Source organism: Erpetoichthys calabaricus, chromosome 9 (genome assembly GCF_900747795.2).
Source record: "Erpetoichthys calabaricus chromosome 9, fErpCal1.3, whole genome shotgun sequence".
In the NCBI taxonomy this organism is placed as follows: Eukaryota; Metazoa; Chordata; class Cladistia; order Polypteriformes; family Polypteridae; genus Erpetoichthys; species Erpetoichthys calabaricus.
This window is the reverse complement of record NC_041402.2, coordinates 182,253,792-182,279,647: the sequence shown is the minus strand read 5'-3', so window position 1 is coordinate 182,279,647 and position 25,856 is coordinate 182,253,792.

The following is a 25,856-nucleotide window of genomic DNA, read 5'->3' as shown; positions in this document are numbered from 1 at the left end:
ACAATGGTGCAAAGAAACCTGAGAATCATAAGCCTTGTTCTTGGGTACTGATTCGTTCGCAAATCAGAAGGGCAAGAATCATGCACCTCATTCTTGGATAATGATAAGTTCGTGAATTAAATGAACGAGAATCATGCAACTTGTCCTGGAGCAATGATTCATTCACAAATCAAACGAACAAAAATTTTGAGCATTGTTCTCGGGTACTGATTTGTTCTCAAATCAAATAAATAAAAATCATGAGACATGTTCTCGAGTAATGATTCATTTGCAAATGAAATGAGCAAGAATCATGTGACTTGCTCTCAGGTAATGATTCAGTTTGAACTCGAAAGAATCAATAAATGAGACATGCTCGGTGCAGGCAATAAGCCATGGAAAAGGGTGTGCTAAAGTAAATTTGAAAGCGGATAATTGTTAGAATTTGGAATGATATTTTTATAAGATTCAGGTTTGTGTGACTAATTTGTTGAATGTACAAAGGGACACAAACGTATTAGTTGTAATATTGTTGATATATTCAGTTGAAAACGATTCCAATAATGAATTATACAAAACAAAGCAATGAATTTCTTCTACTCTAATATAAATATGTTATTACTATATTGTACTTGTATGATGAATGAGACAATCAACAGTGACAGATTTCTTGTTTGCCGATATTGATATAGTTTGAACTTAGAAGAATCATAAGTGAAGAGAATGAGTTGAAAATGATGTGATTTTGATGAGGTCGTTGTGTATGTGCTTTAAATATCTACCAGTGTCACCAACGATATCATGCAGGACTCACATGCACTTTAGCACTCCAGTTGAGGCCCACTGAATTGGTTAGTTTGTGCTTGCGTATCAATTTGGATGATTCACTGAAGTAGTCGTTCAAAAAAAGAATGAATCATTTGTGAATTGCCCATCATGATCAGGTTGTCATTGAAAGGGGTAGACGTCTTTATTGTCAATATTGTTTTCATTTAATTTTTCTGACTTTTGGTATTTCTTTCTTTGGCTTTAGATTCTGAGTATTGGATTATGAATCAGATTTCTTAGGTTTGGGTTGCCTTTGCAGGCAATTCCAATTTGCCTTTTTTTCACCGTTTTTGTCTTTTTGTGCTTCCTTTTGCTTTCTTGTAGTGAACTCTTCATTTATAAAGATTCTTTTTTTGGACATATCTTTACAACCCAGAGGCTGACAGTAATCAAGAGTAATCCACTCTTTCAAAGGATATTTAATACAGTATATTTTAGAACTTCTTGGAATTTTCTGAATTTTTATAGTCATCTGAAAGCCTCATGGTAGGAGTTTTGCTGGCAGCCTGGGTTAAAGCCTTATCTGGACAGGTCAATGAAGGCCCTGTCTTGCTTTGTGGGACTTTTTGTAGACCTCACACCCCTTTTCACCATGTTGGAGACTCCAGCTTTGCAACAGAAAGTACTGTCCTCAAAACTAGAACATACTACAACAACAACAACATTTATTTATATAGCACATTTTCATACAAACAATGTAGCTCAAAGCGCTTTACATGATGAAGAAAGAGAACAAAGACAAAATAAATAAGTAAAATTAGGGAACACTAATTAACATAGAATAAAAGTAAAGTCCGAAGGCCAGGGAGGACAGAAAAAACAAAAACAAACACCTGACGGCTGGAGAAAAAAAATAAAATCTGCAGGGGTTCCAAGAGACTGAGACGAGACCGCCAAGCCCTCTCTAGGCATTCTACCTAACATAAATGTCCTCAATCAGTCCTCATTGTATTCAGGGTTCTCATGGAAGAATCTGATGATGATGATCATGTGGACTTCATCATCATTGTTCTGAAACTGACTGAAACTTATCAAGAATAGCATGTTTATTAAGGTGATCAATAAGCTGCATAATGACTGCCTTCTCTATAATTTTACTTAAGAAAGGCAGGTTAGAAATACAGTGCATCCGGAAAGTATTCACAGCGCATCACTTTTTCCACATTTTGTTATGTTACAGCCTTATTCCAAAATGGATTAAATTCATTTTTTTCCTCAGAATTCTACACACAACACCCCATAACGACAACGTGAAAAACGTTGGCCTGGTGATGAGCGGTGCCTGGTTTCCTCCAAACGTGACGCCTGGCATTCACACCAAAGAGTTCAATCTTTGTCTCATCAGACCAGAGAATTTTCTTTCTCATGGTCTGAGAGTCCTTCAGGTGCCTTTTGGCAAACTCCAGGTGGGCTGCCATGTGCCTTTTACTAAGGAGTGGCTTCCGTCTGGCCACTCTACAATACAGGCCTGATTGGTGGATTGCTGCAGAGATGGTTGTCCTTCTGGAAGGTTCTCCTCTCTCCACAGAGGACCTCTGGAGCTCTGACAGAGTGACCATCTGGTTCTTGGTCACCTCCCTGACTAAGGCCCTTCTCCCCCGATCGCTCAGTTTAGATGGCCGGCCAGCTCTAGGAAGAGTCCTGGTGGTTTCGAACTTCTTCCACTTATGGATGATGGAGGCCACTGTGCTCATTGGGACCTTCAAAGCAGCAGAAATTTTTCTGTAACCTTCCCCAGATTTGTGCCTCGAGACAATCCTGTCTCGGAGGTCTACAGACAATTCCTTTGACTTCATGCTTGGTTTGTGCTCTGAGATGAACTGTCAACTGTAGGACCTTATATAGACAGGTGTGTGCCTTTCCAAATCCTGTCCAATCAACTGAATTTACCACAGGTGGACTCCAATGAAGCTGCAGAAACATCTCAAGGATGATCAGGGGAAACAGGATGGACCTGAGCTCAATTTTGAGCTTCACGGCAAAGGCTGTGAATACTTATGTACATGTGCTTTCTCAATTTTTTTATTTTTAAAAAATTTCCAAAAATCTAAACTTTTTTCACGTTGTCATTATGGGGTGTTGTGTGTAGAATTCTGAGGAAAAAAATGAATTTAATCCATTTTGGAATCAGGCTGTAACATAACAAAATGTGGAAAAAGTGATGCGCTGTGAATACTTTCCAGATGTAGGTCTAACATTTTCAAAAGCAGAGGAGTCAAGATTATTTTTCTTGAGCAGGGGTTTAACTACAGCAGTCTTAAGACAGCCTGTGTATCTAATGAGGAGTTTACTATGTCAAGAGTACTATCAATTATTACGCCGGATTCTTCTTTGAAAAAACTTGTTGGTATTGGGTCAAAGATGCAGGTGGAGGGTCTCAGCTGAGAAATTATTTTATATAAATCAGGTAGATCTATCCAGGTGAAAGAATTTAATTTGTTTATAATGGAGTACTGGGGTTTAAGATGATCAGCATTGGGGAGATGTACTATATTATTTCTAATATCATTAATTTTTTGATTAAAAAATACAGCAAAAGCCTCACGAGTTTCACTGGAAGTATTTTGGAGGCATTCCATTGAGTGACCTGAGTTTAGAAGACGATCAATTGGGACTCTCAGTTCAGGACACCTTAACCACTGATCATAAGTGAAAAAAATAAAATCCATGTGTATAACCCTAGAAGATCATTTGAATCTTTGTTATAAAATTAATTAATTTAGTGCAAATAATTCTTTTACATGCAGATAAATAATTTTCATGATCTATATTTGCAACATCGCCTAAGACACCGGTTCACCTGATAAAGCGGGAGGACACATTTTATCAGTAGACTCGTTCTGTTCCTCAAGGCTTGTGATTGGTTGGTTGTCAAGGCGAAAAAGGAAGGCGGGAAATTAGGGAACAAAAAAAGAGCGGGAGGAGGGACGTGGAGGACGCGTGCCAGCGTGCAGAGATGGCGTCAGCGTTGTTTATTTCTTCTGAGTTTGGGATGAATATAAAAGAACGAGAGGAGCTGTGATAAAACGCAATTAAGGGAAAAAAGACAATAGACGCCTGACTGAAGAAGGACGCGGTAGTTTTGAGCGTGCTGGTGAACCAATTTGAAGACGGATGTGGGATTTGGCTTCGTTGTCGCGAACTAACGGGATCCTCGACGAAGATGTGGTGGTAGAGTAAAAAAAAGCTTCTTAAAGAGACGGGAATATCACGTCTGGGCAACCGGCTTGATGAAATTTAAAGCGGTACAAGGAATTATGGATCTGTATTTTCCTGGCCTGCGTGCAACTTGTTGGCAACATTAAAAAATGTAAGTGAAGGATCTTTTTTGTCATCATCTTATAAGAGTTCCGACACACAACCAACGATAGGTTGCTACAGTGTAAAGTAATTGCCAGCATTTCACATGAACTAACTGTAGTTGTTCACAGTAATATTCTCAAACAGTAACGGCGCACTGCATGATAACGTGCAGTGAATATACTTGACTTCTAGTTTTCCTCCTCTTTCTCTGTATGTTTACCATTTGTTTGCTCAGAGGTTGATGGGCTTGCTGCTTCCTGAGCAGCTCTTCTTTTCTCCACCCTAGCGGTTCGCTTCTTCTGTTCTTTCGTCGGCATCTTTTCGCGTTAAAACTGATTAAGTCAGTGTTTGTGTAGCGATTACTTAGTACGTTCTCCTTAATGTTTCACTTAAGCTGACACTTAAGTCTTCAATCTTGTCTCAAGAATGATTTAAGATATGAAGAGGTAGAGGAAGTGATGGCAAAGGTGGTAGGGGATGAGAACGGCACCTGTACACATGCGCGCACGGCCGGCCTGCTGGCCGCTGCCAAGAGTTGATTATTACAATAATAGTAATAAATAAAAATAAAAAGAGTAAAAATTCCAAAACTCTTTGCATTTAATATAAAGCTGTAGTGCAGAGTTGCGTAGTATATGTGTACCAAATTTCAGATCAATAGATCAAACGGTTTGCAAGCTATAGGTGATTTAAAATCCTGGACAGACAAACGGACATCCACAGCAGCGTATTATATAAGAAGATTGAAAAATGCATTGTGTGATCACAGCAGGCTAAACCATCGCCTGTCTTTAGGCAGCACACAACTATAGATTTGTACAGTTCTGTATTTGGACGGTGCGGTGTTGCATTGTGGGTCACCTGGAGTTCGCGCATTTCCATAGCGTTTCACTTGTTATGGACATGCCCCTCTTTATCTACAGGAACTCCTTACCCCCCATAACTCCTTACGTTCCCTCCGCTCTGTACTCACTAACACTCTTCAAGTCCCCAGAACTAAGCTCAGCAGCATGGGTGACAGGGCGTTTTCATCGGTGGCGCCGAGGCTGTGGAATGCCCTCCCTGATTACCTGAGAGCCCCACAGTCGACTGAGGCCTTTAAGCGAAACCTAAAAACTCATCTTTTTAGAAAATCATTTTGTTAAAGTATTTTATAGACTCTTCTGTTCTTTTTTATTTTATTATTCTATTTTTACTCTGTAGCACTTTGGGATTGCTAAAATATAAAGTGCAATATAAATAAAATTTATTATTATTATTATTATTATTATTATTATGTGTGGTGAAATGACAGGCAAAAGTGACATCCCGGCAATAGGGGCACTGCTGAATTTTTTTTGGTACCATTCAAACATTAGAAAATTTCTAACCACAGGCAAAAGAAATATGTGACAAAATAGTGAGGTGGAGAGCAGAAGCACTTTGGGGACCTTCAAAACTGAAAGTAATGTAACTTTTGGGGAAAATAGATGCATAAACTGTTAAGAAAACCTGTAACAAATACATTACATTAACTGTGCATTTTCATTGTTTAAGTCTGTAATACTGGATGAGCCAAAAAGAAGTACCACATTTAAAACGTGTATTCTACAAAAACGCTACAAGATTAAATACATTTCATTACGATACAAGGAAGGGTATACAAAATAGATTTTTTTTACTGTGTTTTAAAAAATGATGTCATCAAGGTGGTGGCCATCATTAGCGATACAATCTTCGAGACGGTAGCTGAACGCATGACTCATTCGGCTCTTTAAAGGAGAATAGCGGCGATTTCGTGGCGAATTGCGTCCTTGAGGGCTTCAATGTTTTGAGGTCGGTATGTGTATACCTTCGACTTGAGAAGAAATCGCACGGAGCGAGATCAGGCGAACGTGAAGGACAACGCAGTGAGGCAGTCGCCGCGCACTGAGATCAGCTTCCCCGGAAACATCTCCCGCAAAACTTGCATGGATCGCCGTGCCGCATGAGCTTATGCTCCATCTTGTTGAGACATCTCTTCCAGTTGGGGCCGCAAAACGTTCTCTAGCATTTCAAAGTAAAGTTATGAAGTGACGGTGACCGTTGCTCCCCCTCCTCAAAAAGTATACAATGCCAAATTCTGCAACGGCGCACCAAACTGTAACACGCTCATTGTGCAGGGGTTCCTGATGAAGTTCACGAGGGTTGGTTTCAGCACAATAGCGAAAATTTTGCATATTTACGCAACCATTCAAATGGAAATGTGCCTCGTCGCTGCACGTGACGATGGCATCTCGATGAACGGTTTGCAGAATGTTCGCGCACAACTCTTTACAGCTCTCCCAAGTCTCTCTTAGTGAGTTCCTGCTCTACCATCATTTTATATTGATGGAAATTAAGGTTCGTATGCAAAATCCTCCTCAAAGACGTGGTGGAAATGTCTAAGGCAAAAGCGCGCTGAACATCTAGGAGACTGCAAAATTGATGTCCTTACATCATGGATGTTTTCAGGCGTTCGTACGGTCCGAGGTCGGCCTGGAGATTTTCTGTTCAATGTTGTACTCGTCTGTGTAAATTTAGCCACCCACTGAAGAATTGTTTTTCGATTTGGGACATCACCGTTAGGAGCAATGCTGAAGGGCGTTCGTAAGGCGCTTTGTGTAGTGATGAAGGATTTGTTGATTTTGACGAACGCTTTGACAGCGAAAGCACTATGCGCACCGGACCAAGGCATATTGCCGACTGAAAACTAGGGATCGCCTATCAAAGGACCCCCACCTCAACGCACTCGGTTGCCTCTACCCCGCGTAATGAAATTGAGATATGTGGTACTTAATTTTGGCTCACCCTGTAATAAATGGTGGTTTAAAATAGATAATGGTTTTAAATAAATACATTTGGGTGGTTTTAGATACATGCATGTAAAGTTACACTTAGGCAGTGTTTTAGTTGTCACTATCAATTAATGGTTTCATTGTGCAGGACTATTTTATGAATAATTTCTGTATTACTGTAAAGTCACAATGGCACAGAAAGCTAAACTTAAATAAAATAGTATTATCTGCATAAGAGACATCGTAAATTGTTCCTGATGACTCCCACACCTTTGCCCTGTGAGAAACAAAAATTTCAAGATAGCTAGTGAACGATTTTTTTTTTGTGTCCTGCAGGTTTTTTTGTGGTTATGGAAGCTGATTTGTGGTATTTTTTTCAATAAACCGGTGCACTTGTAGCACACTCTGCATCACAAGAGCAACCTTTCCTTTACCACCTGACAACATTTAGTAATTCTATGAAAAATTGATATTGTATCAATAGACAAAAATGATGGTCTATGTGCCTGATGGCCGAACGATTGTTAGCTGAATTACTAATCGTTTAACTGTTACAGACAAGTTTTTTTTCACATCTTTTAATTAAAATTGTTATAATAAATGTACAGTAAATCACTGGCTTCTGAATTGCAGTACTATTACAGTTAACATGTAAAAATCCAGGAAATTATGGTAATCTAACAGCAGTACTGCTTTGTCACATTAATAATGTGGCCAAGTCACCATTTAATATTGTATTTTTGTTGTAATATGCAGTAATGTGATGCAGTAAAATATTGTGAAAGTAATGCAATTAGTAGCCAGTAATTTACTGTAAATTCACAGTCACATTTTTTACAATGATAATACAGGCTTGAAAGACTATTATAAACTTTATTATTGTAATGTGATATATGTGTTTATATACTTTTCTTTTTCTCTATTCTTGCTTACTTTAAAGAGTTATGTTAAAGTTCGGTATATTGCTGCTTGTTTTAAGAATGGAATGTCTGATGAATAATGAATGACAAGCTTGTATTTTTTGTTTGTTTATTGATGACATTGCATGCAATACATGGCTGTGATTTTTTTGTTTTTTGTAACCCAGGATATTTTTCTAGGAGAAGCTGTTTATTATTTCACCATGCAGTAGGAGAATAGTTGGTTTCTTTTTGTACAGGGGCAGTGGTGAGAAGGCTACAAATGTAAAGGCTTCTGGTTTTATCTCCATCTCTGGTTTTACTAATGAGGTTAATGACTGTAACTTGAGATTTGAGCAGTTTGATTTTGCTGAAAGTGCAAGGCTTGAAGCAGATGGTTTTGGATAAGGAAGAGATATTAAGTGTTCAAAATGATTTAGAGAACATTTTTAGAGAATTAAAAACAAAAGTTCTGGACCAGACCATATTATTGAAAGGCTCCTGAAATAATGTACAAAGCAACTCAGCTGAATTTTTTTTACTTATTTTTACAACTTTAGAAAAGTTGTGCCGAGAACAGACTATTTTAGCTCAATGAGCTTGTCAGACCTATTCAGCAAGATTGTGCAAAATAACATCAAGTTGAGAGCTGAATGTCCTGAAAGCTGTGCTCTTCACCACACTACTTGATAATTTTTTCCATGTGTCTGTGGTTGCAGACTTTATTTTAAAGTAACAACTGGGATGTACTGTACTAATTCCTTTCATAATTTTAAACATATCAATCATATCCCCAATTCATCTCTATTTGCTTATACTGAATAGATTCTGGTTCCTCAATCTCTCCTTATAGCTCATCATTTTTAGTCTCAGAATCAGCATTGTCACGCTCTTCTGGACATTCTCTAATGCTACTATGTCTTTTTTGCAATATGGAGATCAAAATTGCACAGCACTACATGTGAGGCTTCACTAGTGCATTATAAAACTTAGTTATAACCTCCCTTGAATTGTACTTCACGCATCATGGGTGCTACATAAACTAACATCCTGTTATCTTTCTTGGTCGCTTCTGTCCACTATCTGGATATACAGTAGATATTGATAATGGACTCCCAGGTTCTTCTTATAAGGTGATTTATGTTTAAACAGTTTATATGTTGTTCTTTGTGTGTTTAATTAGTATAATCTGTACTTGTATATTAGCTGAGAATTGTTCTCGGCACTATCTGCCTGCACTCAGTGAAGAGCATTATACAAAAAAAAAAACAAAAAACAGTTGTATAAGGTGTACTTTCAAGTTTCAGACCTCCCATTGTGTATTCAAATTTAACATGTCTCTTCCTATGTGTAATACTTTACCTTTACTTATGTAAAATTTCATCTTCCACCATTCTGACCAAGCCTCTATGTTGTTCAAATTCCTCTTTAACAATTTTGCTGATCTACACCATCTGCCCTTTCTCCCAGTTTAGTATCATCTGCAGACTTACCCAGCTTTTAAATTATTTTCTTGTTCAGATTGTTTATGTGTATTAAAAAAAGAGCAATGGCCCCAGCACTGACCCCTGAGGGACACCACTTTTAACACCACCTAATTCTGGTATGGCTACCTTCACCATAACCCTTTGCTTCCTGTGTTTGACCAAATTCTAATTTTATAACCACCCAAACACCGTGCTGTAAGTGACACTTCTCTTAATTTGAGGTCTAACCTTTCACATGATACCTTATCAAAAGCCTTTTAGGTTGTCATTAGAACAGCAGAAGTTTCCAAAGCTATGGAAACAGGTGGTAGGAATTCCAGTAACTAAAAACAAAAACCTTAATACCTTAAAAAACTTAAGACCAGTTGCTCTGACATCACTGGTTATGAAATCATATGAAGAATGTACAAAGAAGAGGCTCACAGAGAAAACATTGGGTTTCTTAGATCCATTTCAATTTTCCTGCCAGTCAGGACAGAGAACACCATTGTCACTTTGCTTCTGTTATTTAACTACATGGAGGTTATCAAGACTCGCACATGGCTCCTGTTTGTAGGCTTCTCTTCAGCTTTTAACGTCATCTAGTCCCACCTTCTTGCATAGAGACTTATAAAATATTTTAACTAAATTTAGTAGGATGGCTAATTGACATTTTAAAAGACAGTCTTGAAAGAATGAAGGTCAGTGGCTGGCTGCTTGACATGCTGTCTTCATCCACAGAGTCCAGTTAGGGGTCTGTTCTTTCATCTGTTTTGTACATCCTCAATGCTAATGGTTGTATGGATAAATTTAAAAACGGCTTAATCTTACAATTTGCTGATGACTCCTAGTAGGTTATAAGCTTAATGAATGAGAATTAAACCAGTCCTGATCGAGTGGTAGATGATTTTGTTAAGTGGTGTGATGAGTCTTTTCTACGCCTAAACATCACAAGAACAAAGGAAACTATTTACTGATTTCAGAAGAAAAAGTATTCACTCGCAAGACACAATCATCAAAGACCAAGCAGTGGAGATCGTTGACAGTTGTTATAAATATCTGGGGAATATCATAAAATCAAAACTGACTTTTAAGGAAAATACAGCAGCTATCTGCAGAAAGGGACAGCAGCAACTCTGATGTAGCTGTGAGTCCTACCATTATGCCACTGTTTTATAAATCTTGTTTTGAGTCTGTCTTTAGTTATATTCTTGTTGGTCTGGTTTTGAAATTTTAACAGAATAAATCAAGTTGTAAAATTGAGCAGTAAAATAACAAGGTCTTAACCTTCAAATCTGACAGACCTGTTTAGTAATTGAGTATTACGGAAAGCAGTGGGTCTTCTCCCAAACTGGACTCAGCTGCTACATTCTCAATTTCATTTGCTGCCATCAGGTCACAGGTTCAATGTTGCAAGATAACCAGTTCAAATACTGTTTCATCCCAGCTGCTATTAATCTTGGGAATAAGTTCAATTTTAATAAACATCTATAGACTGGACATAGTGGACTGGACTGCCAATACTGATTCTCTGTGCAAGAGAGGACAGAGCTGGCTATACTTCCTTAGAAGACTGGCGTCTTTCAACATCTGCAATAAGATGCTGCAGATGTTCTATCAGACGGTTGTGGCGAGCGCCCTCTTGTATGCGGTGGTGTGCTGGGGAGGCAGCATTAAGAAGAAGGACGCCTCACGCCTGGACAAACTGGTGAGGAAGGCAGGCTCTATTGTAGGCATGGAGCTGGACAGTTTGACATCTGTGGCGGAGCGACGGGCGCTCAGCAGGCTCCTATCAATCATGGAGAATCCACTGCATCCACTAAACAGTATCATCTCCAGACAGAGGAGCAGCTTCAGCGACAGACTGCTGTCACTGTCCTGCTCCACTGACAGACTGAGGAGATCGTTCCTCCCCCAAACTATGCAACTCTTCAATTCCACCTGGGGAGTAAATGTTAACATTATTCAAAGTTATTGTCTGTTTTTACCTGCATTTTTATTACTCTTTAATTTAATATTGTTTTTTGTATCAGTAGGCTGCTGCTGGAGTATGTGAATTTCCCCTTGGGATGAATAAAGTATCTATCTATCTATCTATCTATCTATCTATCTATCTATCTATCTATCTATCTATCTATCTATCTATCTATCTATCTATCTATCTATCTATCTATCTATCTATCTATCTATCTATCTATCTATCTATCTATCTATCTATCTAGACTTAAATGATAGAATGAACAGTTAGCATTTGAGTCTGATATTAGTCAAGTCTAATTGTTGGTTTAATTTTTGACTAATATATACGATCGAATGTTATACCATACGTGTTACACTTACTGCTACATTTTGTTTATTTGCACAAAGTTTATGTTTGGTAAATGTGTTCTTTGTGATGTGTTTTTAATGTTATGTCATGGTCTCTCCGAAAAAAACCTGCCGTCACACAAAAGTTTCCACTTGGGATAATAAAATTGAATTGAATTAATTAATATAGAACCTCATTTTAACTGAGCTGGCAGCAGAATATAAAAATAAAATTGAATACAAGATGTTCAAAAATTAATACAATGGACTATACAGGCTAATGTCCTTTTTTATGCCTTTCAAGACGAGCCTCTTGTCCTGTCAAACTGCACTCACAAAAATTCTTAGAGTATGTTGCAAACTTCAATTAACTTTAAATTAGATCTTTATTTGTCTCAAAATTTGCATACTTTTAGGCTTTACGTAGGCTTTACTGAGTTAAATTTTTGGGGTTTCACATAGTCACATAATTTATATGGAAACTACATAAATGAATTTTTATTGCTTTTATTAACAGCACCAATCACATAAATAATATATATCGCCTCTACCCAATTAACTCACAACTGGTATGTTTTGAAGCTTTAAAAATTATTTAGAAGAACATTTTCTAATATTACATGGACTTTAAGTTGATTCTGATGAAAATAACCATAATTGTAGGGTTTCTATACATGGACCGAGTTTGACACGTAGGCTTGTTGCAGATGACCCATACAAAATAATTAAATTTTTTAGCCTACTGCTACATATCTATATCTTATCCCATGTGAAATATGGTAAATTGTTCGTAATATAAATTTGCAATATAAATTAAGTCTTGCTTACCACATTTAAAAAACTTTGAAATTTCGCAAATGTAAACTAATACCATTAACAATACTTATGTGTGAAAAATTTGCCTTTTTTAAGGTAAGTTTTTAAGTCTGCATATTGTAATTGTGGCAAAATAAGCATACTCTTAGAAGTTAGAAAATGTACACATAAAGTGTCACATTTGGGTGCGACTTGGATAACAGATTTGAAAGTTATAACGCTTTTTGTTATTTATTTGCTCCATCAAAGAGACAGATGTCAAATTTTTCATTTTTAAATATGCATGTGTGATGTTTAATAGAGACTTACTCTCTCAATCAATGGTGCCACACATTTCCATTTAATCCAATAGAGTTGATTTTACAAATACAGACAGCTTTACAAAAATCCATCCATGTGTGTCTTACTGTACCAGTGCTTATAATTAACATTACTTTTTTGAACTACTCTGTTATTAAATCAAGTTATGTACAAAAAATTAAATTACAGTTTCTATTTATTTTAAGTGAATTAACTTTTTGTGTAATCTTAATATTAATGATTCTGTTGTTGAGTAGGTCAACAAATTTGCCAGTGCATCAAAAAAATGTTTCATAAATTAGCTTCCACTACAACAGAAACCCCACAACATTTAGAAAAAATAAATTTACTGAAATTCTTGAACTTAGTTCACACTGTAAAAGATGTGTGGATGTCTTGGACCACAATGCAACACAAAGGGGCGGATCTTTATGCAAATATAAGATAGTCCCGAGCATAAACTGGTTTATTTTAAGCTAAATCAACTTAATTCAGCTGTATATAGCGAGAATGAGTAAACCATGTTTTGAGAATTAAAAAGGGGTGAAATTTAAGATTAACTTAAAATAGGTGAGTGAAGGCAACAATCCCCAATGCTGATTACACTTCTGTTAAAAGAAAGTAATTTAACTGTTTTGCCTCAATATTATTTAATTATGTTAATGTGACATGTAAGGAAATGATTACTTTAAAATATATTGAATTAGATAAATAAAAGTGAAGAACTCTGTTGGTTTATTTTTTGAGTGCTGTTTGTACAGGAGTCACAGACAGGCAGAAACAACCCCTGGACAGGGTGCCAGTCCATTGATGAGTGAACAAACACACACACATCAGGATACAAATTAGTATCAGTAATCCATGTAACCTGCATGTCTTTGGACTGTGTGGGGAAACCTGAGCACAACCACAAGGATCCATATACAAACTCCATGCAGGGAGCACCTGGGACATGACATCCTAGATTCTTTACAACAAGGCAGCAGTGCTAAAATTGTGTCACTGTGTGCCTAAATTGTTGATTATTATTTACATTAACTTGGGCCTCAAAAATTAAGGACCAAATACTTGTAACCTAGTGCATCTGTTGTAGGCCCCTGGCCACCCCTTAAATTGTTAATGTCATTTTGTTGGATGTTATAAATAGCTTGACAATTTTCAGTTTAGGCAAATTAATCTATTTCACATAGAGTTACCATTCACATCAGAACATCATGCAGCCACCCTGCCAAGTCGACCATTTCCCCCAGTCAGGTGATTTATTTATTTTTAACATTTTCAAAAAGGGGAAAAAGACTTCTGCAGAGGCGCTAGTTTTTAGATTATATCCAAGAATGTTTGTGAAGTTTTTCTGTTATTTTCCTTGGCAAACTGTCTCATATAAATAAATATATAAATAGCTGATTTGCCACACAGAAAATGAAGTAACAGGGTTGTCCCTTGAAGTTAAAATAGCTTAAAATGATCAACTTTGGTGATGTTACATTGCTTTTTCTAGTTGTGTGTATTGACAGAATTTTCATAGATGTCACATTAACACAATTAAATCACATTGTAACAAAACCATTAAAAATGTATTTCCTTTTAACAAAAGTATAATTAGTCTTTATGACTATTGTATTTACTCAACTATTTTAAGGTAATCTTACTCAAAATTAACACTTTTTAATACTCAAAACATGGTATGCTTATACAGTACACAATAGAATTAAGTTGATTTCACTTAAACAAGTTTTTTGTTGCATTGTGGTCCCCCTTTGTACAGTTGGAAACAAAGTAAAGGCTTTTTTTGTGTTAATGTAGTATAAATAATAATCCATCCATCCATCCATTATCTAACCCGCTATATCCTAACTACAGGGTCACAGGAGTCTGCTGGAGCCAATCCCAGCCAACACAGGGCGCAAGGCAGGAAACAAACCCCGGGCAGGGTGCCAGCCCACCACAGATAAATAATAATTTGAATAGTAATTGCACCCAATATCTCTAAATAAGTTTTAAATAATCTCAGTGGATTGCTTTGGAAGTAACTTCTTTTGGAATTGCAAAAGACATCCATGTGTGGATTACTTAATCTCATTGGGTTAAAATAAAGTAAATATGCTTACACTAAAAAAATAAGTCAGTTTTGATCAACAAAAGTAAAACAAAAAATGAGTGGATATAAATTTGTCTATATATGTTAAATCAACATTATCTGATTGAATGGAAATTTGAAGCATAATTGATAAAGGTTCATTCAATGATTTGTTGTTTTCAGTGCAGGTTAATTCATTTTTGTTAAGATATTACGAAGAGAGTTCATAATTATTTGGTTGTTGTACATCAAATCTCCATTTTTGGTGTAGAATACTTAATTTTATTAAGCGGATCCAGACAGCTTATTATATTTGATAAACTTGTAAAAACAAGACTTCGTCAATGGTAGATCTGCGCATTTGTTTATATTAGAAATCCATCCATCCATTATTCAATCCGCTATATCCTAACTACAGGGTCACGGGGGTCTGCTGGAGCCAATCCCAGCCAACACAGGGCACAAGGCAGGAAACAAACCCCGGGCAGGGCACCAACCCAACGCAGGTATATTAGAAATACTAATTCAATGAAATAGACATATGTAACATAATTTTATTTAGTAGATTTAACAAGTAATTTTTTTGAGTGCACTCACAGAAATCATTTTGCCCTGATCCAATTACATTAGGTTAATTTAACTCAAAATGAATACATTTATAAACTTTAAAAGATGATTTTTGGGAAAATTTTGTCATTACACATCAATTTAAAGATGATTCAACTGAAAATGAGGGTTGGGTGTTTTTGTTAGCTTAGATTTCTACATCTGCCCACAATAACTTTCTAGTGTGCAGTGGAGGCCATCCTTACATAGTGTCCTGGTATATGGTACTAGCTTGGATGGAAGAGGCACAGATCATTAACAGCACCAAGCACCCTTCTGTTCAGGACTTCGATAACCCACGCACAAGATTACTCACTCCTTCCATTTTCTCCTAGAGCAGGTCCAGGATGGAACATTGACTTCCACCTTGGTGGAGAATTAAATACTATGCAAGTGGTAGGAGGCAGGACTAGTGTTGTAAGACACAGAAGTGATATCAGTAATCTTATGGTGCCTCCTCCTTCACTCTTTGGTAAGTGGAAATCATGTTAGCAGTGGTGCTTCACCCCTTCCCCCATGTTTCCCCACACCAGTACCCGTGAAACACTCCTTAGGCTTGCATGTATGACGGTATACAGTGGATTAAAAAATTATTCAAACCTCTTCACTTTCTGCACACTTTATTTTGGTGCCAATTTCATTTTAATGGATACATTTGTCATATTTGCCCATCAATCTACACTCAATAACCCATCATGACAAAGTGAAAAACATGTCTTCAGAAAGGTTTGAAGAATTACTGAAAATCAAAAGCTGAAATCTTTCATTGATAGAAGTATTTAGACCCTTTGTTGTGGCTCTTGAAATTCCAGTTGGGTTCATCCTGTTTGCTTTACTTATCTGTGAGATATGTCATGAACTTGATTTAAACCCACCTGTGACAAAAGTAATTGAACATCATTTAGAAAGGCACATGTCTATCTGTGTATAGAAGGTCTACAGTTCACACTGCAAGCTGAGGCAAAAACTAAGCAAAGGAACTTTTTGTAACCTCCATGATCAAATTGTGGTAAAGCAAGGATCAGAGTAAGGGGACAGAACAATTTCTACAGCTTTGAGTGTCCCCAGGAGCACAGTTGTCTAAAGAATTGTGAAGTGGAAGAAATTTGGAATCACCAGGACTCTTCCTAGAGTTGACTGTCTGGCCAAACTGCGTAACAAGGAAGAAGTGCCTTGGTCAGGAAGTAGAGCAAGAACCCAGTGGTCACTGTAACAGAGCTTCAGGGGTCTTCTGCTGAAATTAGAGAAGCTGTTAGCATAGTCATCTCATTAGCTGTCCATCAAGGTGGTTCCAAACTCGTCACAAAGACCATATATAGTTCAGTATCATGCACTTCCTGATGATCTAAGATTGCGGATATTCTTTAAGGACTTTGCAGATGCATTTCTTTGTTTTGGTTATATCTTCTGGCTGTGACCTTAGTATTTCAAATTCCTCCTGACTGTGCCTCTGTTTTGTGATTTGACTTGGAGGAAGTCAGGACTGTTTCTATGGATTTGAACCCAGCTAAGAAAATTATTACTTTTCATCTTTTTGGTCCCTTTCCATTAAATTTACCTTTTTTCACTAATGGGAGAAGAACAAGAAAGCAGTGGTTCAGGAAAACATGCAGTAGAATAGTCAAGGCAAGATGCCAGCAGAGATTGGGTTTCAGCACACCAAAAGAGGATGCAATTCATGTTTCCGGCTCTTAAGCCGCCTGCTGCTTCACGACTTATAAATGCCTCCCAATTACATGCTAATCTTTCATCAATTACCATTCTAAAACATGCAGAATTACATTTACTTTTCTAAAAAGAAAGGTTAGGAAACCAACAGTTCAGTCTGACTGAGTGGAAGAATCTGTTTCACATTTATATTTCCACACCTGAGCACTGGAGTGAGGCTGTGTGTGCATGTGTGTGAGGTTCAGTCACTCATACATACCCATGTAACACAGACACCAAAATAAGAAACCAGGAAGCTCTTCTTTCAAGTGGGTAAATTGCATTGCCACTTTGATACCCTAGCAGCATACAGTATACTGTATCACCAATTTCCATACTAGTGAACTGGCCCCATGGGTGGCACCGAGACTAAACCTGTTGCTTAAGTCTTTTGCTTCAGCATTGTCTCTGAGGAGTTTGCATGGTCTCTCTGTGTCACTGTGGCTTTTCCTCACACATCATAAAAACACTTTTAACCAGTGTTTTTAGACTGACTGTGCATGACTGGGGCCAGTGGAATGACGTGCCCTGTTCATAGTTGGCTTCTGCCTGTGCTCAATACCGTAAGTTTGGTTTCCTGCAAACGCGTATTAGATTAAGTGGGGTTTAGAGTGTTACATTTTTGTGTCCAGCAGGCAGCACTAGTTCCATAAATGGCCCAGATTCAGTGCCGGCAGTTGCACTGTGAAAATTTCTTCCACTTACAGTGCCATCTCCGTGCCACAACAGTAGCAGAATAACACAACAACAGAGACCGGTCACTACACAAATAGTAATTTTATACTGAACTTGTAATGAAGAATATTACAGCATACATATCCACACTTCTGACTCTGCCAGGAGGCCCAAGGCTGTCTTTGCTTCTGTTGTTATCAACTCAAGATGCTGGGGGAATTTACAGAAGTAATAATAATACATTTTATTTATCTAGATCCTTTTCCTTGCTCAAAGCACTTCACAAAAATTCAGAAATGAACCAGAAAAAACAAAAAAAAAAACCAAACACAAATACACAACACTGGATACAAAATAAGTTAATTGTTTTTAGTTTATTTAGTTTTTATAATTTTATTATATGGCATACTATTATATTCATTTAATATAATGATTTTTATCGATAATTATAAAGTCATGTATTATTGTCCTTGTATATTCTTTTCGTCTTATGTCTTGGTTCGCTATAAATAACTTGGTACCCAATACCACCAAAGCAGTGGACATGGTAGCTGGAGAGCAGTTACAACCTCTTTCACTACAAACACTTGCCGGGACATTAACACCACTTCCATCACTAAGAAAGCTCACTACTGGATGTACTTTTAATGACAGGTCTTTTGGCCAAGATAAAAAAAGCAAAGCATTGTGCAGTGGTGCCTGGCACATAACAAAGTGACATCTTATGCAGACACGAGTCAAACCTGACTGCTGCTTTCTGGTGTTTTTTTTTTTTTATAGGCAAAACATTCGAACAGGTGGGATGAAATGACGTCATTGGACCTCTAGACTGTAGTCAATAAATCTAAGGACATAAGAGGGAGAGATATGGTTTGGGGTGGAGTCTGGAAGACCAGTGATGTAATTTCCTCCCATCCTCCGGAAGTTCTGCCTATTCCTCCCTAGTGGATATTTAAACAGAAGACCCACCTGAAACTGGCAGTAATAATAGATTCATGTCTGCATAAGACATCACTTTGTTAAAAGTGCTGATCCCCATGCTCTTGGCTTTTTTCCTTAGTCAAATGACCTGTCATTAAAAGTATATCACATGGAAGTGGTGTTAATCATCCACGCCGCTGTTACTAAACTGCAAACACAGCACCCCGAGGCACTTGTGCTAATCTCTGGAGATTTTAACCATGTGACGCTGGACAAAACATTACCTGCCTTCTCACAGTATGTGGATTGTAACACTCGGGGAAATAGGACTATTGTATGCAAACGTTAAAGACGCTGTGGCACCCGGCTGGGGTTCATGCCCGAACGGGATGCCCAGGAGGATCGGAAGAGGGCTTGTGCCTCCTCTAGAACACGAGGGGGCATCCTCCCTGGTTGCTGTGGGGGCCACAGCTTGGAAGCTCTACCCTGTAGGGGCCCGTGGTCACCGCCAGGGGGCACCCCGATTCCTTGGGAGCCCTGGACCTCAGCACTTCCGCCACACCCAGAAGTGCTGGGGGGAAGAGGATTGTGGACACCCGGAGGACTTCCGGATGTACCGGCAGAGCTTCCGCCACACAGGGGTGTGGCTACGGAAGCCCTCAGGATGCACCTGGAGTCCTTCCGGGATGAATAAAAGGGCCCGCCTCCCTCCAGTCAGGGGCAAGAGTCGGGAGGAGTAGGACGGAGGAGAGGAGTGGAGGCAGACCTGAGAGACTGAAGGCATTGTGTTGTGTGGCCAAGGACCAAGGGGTGATTGGTGCTGTGGAACCGAGTTGTGCTCACTATAATTGTACATATTAGTGTAAATAAACGTGTGGTGGACTTTAAAATGTTCTCCGTCTGTCTGTGTCCGGGTCATCTTCCACAACGCATACAGCGCCACCCCACTGCCTGCGCTTGGGAAAGCAGATCATAACCTGGTTCTGCTTCAGCCTCACTACAAACCAAGAGTGAGGGAGCTATCTACAACCACACGCTCATTCAGGAAGTGGTCCCCTGAGGCAGAGCAGGCTCTGAGAGACTGCTTTGGAACTACGGACTGGGATATCCTGCAGGGATCATATAGTGAGAACATTGAGGAGGTTGTTGACTGCACTACTGACTACATCAACTTCTGTATGGTCATTTAGTTCCAGGAGGAACAGTACGCTGCTATGCTAACAACAAGCCATGGATTACAAGTGACATCACGGGCCTTTTGAACCAGAAAAAAAGGGCTTTTAAAGGCGGTGATCAGCATGAGCTCAAGAGAGTGCAGAAGGAACTCCGAGTCCAGCTCAGGGAGGCGAAGGAGCAGTACAGGAGAAAGATGGAGCAGAAGTTAAAGAATAACAGCATGAAGGAAGTGTGAGATGGGATGAAGATCATCACTGGCTGGAGCTCGAAGCGGGGTGCCACCATTAAGAGATGTGGAGAGAGCAAACCTGATGAACAACTTCTTTAACAGGTTTGACCACCCTAACCCACTCTCACTTCGGAGTGAGGCTGCACCCTCCACCCATCCTTCTGCTGATACCAGCATAGGAGAGAGTTTCCCCCCACCCACAATTACAGCAGCCCAAGTAAGCAGAGAGCTGAGGAGACTTTGTGCCAGCAAAGCAGTGGGTCCAGATGGAGTATCGCCACGACTGCTGAAGGCCTGTGCGTTGGAGCTGGGGAGTCCTCTACAGTGCATCTTCAACCTGAGCCTGGAACAGGGGAGAGTCCCGAGGCTTTGGAAAACATCTTGCATCACCCCAGTTCCAAAGGTATCACTTCCTGGTGAGCTGAATGACAGGCCTGTCGCCCTGACGTCACATTTGATGAAGACCATGGAGCAGCTGCTGCTTCACCACCTGATGCCACAGGTCCACCACGCCCTCGACCTTCTGCAGTTCACATACCAGGAGAAGGTGGGAGCGGAGGATGCCATCATCTACATGCTACACCGATCCTTCTCCCACTTGGACAGAGGCAGTGGTGCAGTAAGAAGACTTCTCTAGCGCCTTCAACACCATCCAACCGCTGCTCCTTAGGGACAAGCTGACAGAGATGGGAGTAGATTCATACCTGGTGGCATGGATCGTGAACTATCTTACAGACAGACCTCAGTATGTGCATCTTGGGAACTGCAGGTCTGACATTGTGGTCAGCAGCACAGGAGCGCCGCAGGGGACTGTGCTTTCTCTGGTTCAGCCTATATACATCGGACTTCCAATACAACTCGGAGTCCTGCCACGTTTAAAAGTTCGCTGACGACACTGCTATTGTGGGCTGCATCAGGAGTGGGCAGGAAGAGGAGTATAGGAACCTAATCAAGGACTTTGTTAAATGGTGCGACTCAAACCACCTACAGTACAACTGAACACCAGCAAAACCAAAGAGCTGGTGGTGGATTTTAGGAGGCCCGGACCTCTCACGGACTCCGTGATTATCAGAGGTGACTGTGTACAGAGAGTACAGACCTATAAATACCTGGGAGTGCAGCTGGATGATAAACTGGACTGTACTGCCAATACTGATGCTCTGTGCAAGAGAGGACAGAGCCAACTATACTTCCTTAGAAGGCTGGCATCCTTGAACTTCTGGAATAAGATGCTGCAGATGTAGGCACAGAGCTGGACAGTTTGACATCTGTGGCGGAGCAACGGGCGCTGAGCAGACTCCTGTCAATCATGGAGAATCCACTGCATCCACTAAACAGGATCATCTCCAGACAGAGGAGCAGCTTCAGCGACAGACTGCTGTCACCGTCCTGCTCCACTGACAGACTGAGGAGATCGTTCCTCCCCTACACTATGCGACTCTTCAATTCCACCCAGTGGGGTAAACGTTAACATTATGCAGAGTTATTGTCTGTTATACCTGCCTGGCACTCTCCACCTTGCACTTTTTAACTTGCACTGTGTTTTTATCACTCTTTAATTAATATTGTTTTTATCAGTATGCTGCTGCTGGAGTATGTGAATTTCCCCTTGGGTATTAATAAAGTGTCTGTCTGTCTGTCTGTCTGTCTGTCTGTCTGTCTGTCTGTCTGTCTGTCTGTCTGTCTGTCTGTCTGTCCTATCCTATCCTATCCTATCCTATCCAATGCCCAAACTGAGAGTGTTTGGGATCACACCATTTTGACTGTAAATGAAGAGGGAGGTTGTACCTTCTCTTTGCAAAAGTCAACTACAATTTCCACTGTTCTAGTTGTATTTAGAAAAGCAAGACAAATCACTTCCTTTCTGTTTGTTGCTTCAGTTCGATTAATAATCAATCCAGTGATGGTGGTGTCATCAGCAAACTTGATGATTTTGACTGAAGGGTCAGTGGGCTAACAATCATTGAAGTACAGGGAATAGAGTGGGGAAAAAGTACTCAGTCTTGATGGTCACGTATACTAATATTGAGACAGTGTGAGAGGTTGGAGCCCATCTGCATGTACTGTTTCCTGTTTGTCAATAAACTGTAAATCTGTTTTTAGATCAAATCATTCCATTCAGTTTGTATTAGTTAACAATTGTTCAGGGATAATGGTGTTTAATGCAGCAACGAAGTCTACAAACATAAGTCTGACATAACTTCTTTACAGTTCAGATCCTCTAGGATAAAGTGGAGGCCCATATTTGTGGCATTGTCCACAGATCTGTTTGCCCCATATGCAAACTGGAGTGGGTCAAGTTGAGAAGCAGCAACAGACTTAAGATGGGTGAGAACCAGCCGTTCAAATATTTTCATTAGAACTGATATAATACGTCTTGGTGCTCCCACAGTCTGAGACTCAAGGACTGTATGTCAGGAGTGGTGGTGTCCCTTCCTACTGACCCTCTTCACAACAGACTTCCAGTACATTATGAGTTCTTGTCATTTATATAAACTCTCAGATGACTCCATCATAGTCTGCATTAGTAATGGAAATGAGTTGCCTTGTTAAGTACAGTATTTCATCCTGACATTATTTGTACCAGCACATTTCAATTATAAAATTAGGTCATTTAAAACTTTTAACTCTATAGTTTGTTCTCTAATAACAGTTTACATATAAGAAGTCTTGTATCTCTTTGAAGCAGGCACTTCTACCCAAGGCTTTTAATGATGAACTATTTTGGGACATTTGGATAGTACTTAGGCCCATGTCACATTAGGTGACTTTATCCCTGATTTTCAGTTGCAGCATTCATTTACATAATCTTAGTGAGTTGGAGGCAGTCAGCGGTGCGTTCCAAGGACTGAGAGTTGTGTAATGTTATGTGCCTAACAACTGAAACCAACTAGTCTGTGAGTTGTTACGATAAATTTGAACAGATTTGATTTTCTGGTTAGTCAGTGGGTGGGCTGTGTGTGCAGTAGAGCTGGCAACCAATGAATGGGCATCCAAGGAATAAGGAACAAGCATATTTTGAACCTCACAAATAGAAGAGGACCTTGTGTTGTGTTTTATGTTCGTAAATGTGACATGGGCCGCGGCTTTCAGTCGCACAATTTGACATGGTGCAGTAATGAGATTAGCAACTGTAGTCGGCAAATCTAAAATACCCCACAACAAAAAGTTGCGGAATATAGCATTGGCTTTAATGGTATTATAATCTACCGTTTATGTGTGTGCTCACTGATGTAATTGAAATGCTTCATGTCTATTATACTGTATGTAAATAAGCCTAACTAATAAAAATAGGTGTTCTGTTAAGACTAACCAGTAATGTAACACAGAAATATGCTGTTCACATGGCATGGTGACACTGGCCAGTTGAACTCCGAAATGGATGTTCTTCATTTCATTTTTTTACTCCAATATAATAATGATGAATCACTCTGAATGCTGACACTTCAAACAATGAAATAAACTTCAATCAACATGTTTCATTTGTGGACACAAAAAGTTGGACCTGCTTTATTCAAATATTAATGACTTTAAATACAAATCTGTGGTACATTCTGACCAGGTCTGACCTCATCTTACTGCCTCCTACTGTTTGTTATTGAGAACAGCAGATCTCTATTATCCAAGCCAAACGTCCTTATGTGTTATATGTGGGTGTGGGGTTGTGTTTTGTTTTTATTAAAATGTTTATATACTGCATATATTATACTAGCTGTGCTACCCATCAAAGATGGTTTGAAATTTAAGTACAACATAGACCTCAGCATTAACATCTGCAGTGCACCATCTATTGGAATTATTTTTGTAATGCAGGTAGTAATAAAATGCATTGCATTTGTCATTCCAACAGGGGGTGCCTCACACACATTTTTAGTAATAAAATACATTTCTACAAATGTTTGTGATGTACTAACTCTTGAAATCACAAATGCAGTACATAGTATATAGTACATGCCATTTGGTATGGTATTTGTAAAAGCAAAGTTAATGCAATGTTAATGTTTATGAGGTGTCATCTGCTGGGAAAACTGAGACATGGACACCAAATTACTTTTATTAAGGTAGATTAATATAATATATATATATATATATATATATATATATATATATATATATATATATATATATATATATATATATATATATATATATATATATATATAAATATACAGTGCATCCGGAAAGTATTCACTTTCCGCATCACTTTTTCCATATTTTGTTATGTTACAGCCTTATTCCAGAATGGATTAAATTCATTTTTTTCCTCAGAATTCTACACACAACACCCCATAATGACAATGTGAAAAACGTTTACTTGAGGTTTTTGCAAATTTATTAAAAATAAAAAAACTGAGAAATCACATGTACATAAGTATTCACAGCCTTTGCTCAATACTTTGTCGATGCATCTTTGGCAGCAATTGCAGCCTCAAGTCTTTTTGAATATGATGCCACAAGCTTGGCACACCTATCCTTGGCCAGTTTCGCCCATTCCTCTTTGCAGCACCTCTTAAGCTCCATCAGGTTGGATGGGAAGCGTCGGTGCACAGCCATTTTAAGATCTCTCCAGAGATGTTCAATCGGATGCAGGTCTGGGCTCTGGCTGGGCCACTCAAGGACATTCACAGAGTTGTCCTGAAGCCACTCCTTTGATATCTTGGCTGTGTGCTTAGGGTCGTTGTCCTGCTGAAAGATGAACCGTCGCCCCAGTCTGAGGTCAAGAGCGCTCTGGAGCAGGTTTTCATCTAGGATGTCTCTGTACATTGCTGCAGTCATCTTTCCCTTTATCCTGACTAGTCTCCCTGTCCCTGCCGCTGAAAAACATCCCCACAGCATGGTGCTGCCACCACCATGCTTCACTGTAGGGATGGTATTGGCCTGGTGATGAGCGGTGCCTGGTTTCCTCCAAACGTGACGCCTGGCATTCACACCAAAGAGTTCAATCTTTGTCTCATCAGACCAGAGAATTTTCTTTCTCATGGTCTGAGAGTCATTCTTGTGCCTTTTGGCAAACTTCAGGCGGGCTACCATGTGCCTTTTACTAAGGAGTGGCTTCCGTCTGGCCACTCTGCCGTACAGGCCTGATTGGTGGATTGTTGCAGAGATGGTTGTCCTTCTGGAACGTTCTCCTCTCTCCACAGAGGACCTCTGGAGCTCTGACAGAGTGCCCATCTGGTTCTTGGTCACCTCCCTGACTAAGGCCCTTCTCCCCCGATCGCTCAGTTTAGATGGCCAACCAGCTCTAAGAAGAGTCCTGGTGGTTTTGAACTTCTTCCACTTTACGGATGATGGAGGCCACTGTGCTCATTGGGACCTTCAAAGCAGCAGAAATTTTTCTGTAACCTTCCCCAGATTTGTGCCTCGAGACAATCCTGTCTCGGAGGTCTACAGACAATTCCTTTGACTTCATGCTTGGTTTGTGCTCTGACATGAACTGTCAACTGTGGGACCTTCTATAGACAGGTGTGTGCCTTTCCAAATCATGTCCAATCAGCTGAATTTACCACAGGTGGACTCCAATTAAGTTGCAGAAACATCTCAAGGATGATCAGGGGAAACAGGATGCACCTGAGCTCAATTTTGAGCTTCATGGCAAAGACTGTGAATACTTATGTACTTATGGGTGTTGTGTGTAGAATTCTGAGGAAAAAAATGAATATAATCTATTTTGGAATAATGCTGTAATATAACAAAATGTGGAAAAAGTGATGCGGAAAGTGAATACTTTCCGGATGCACTGTATATATATATATATATATATATATATATATA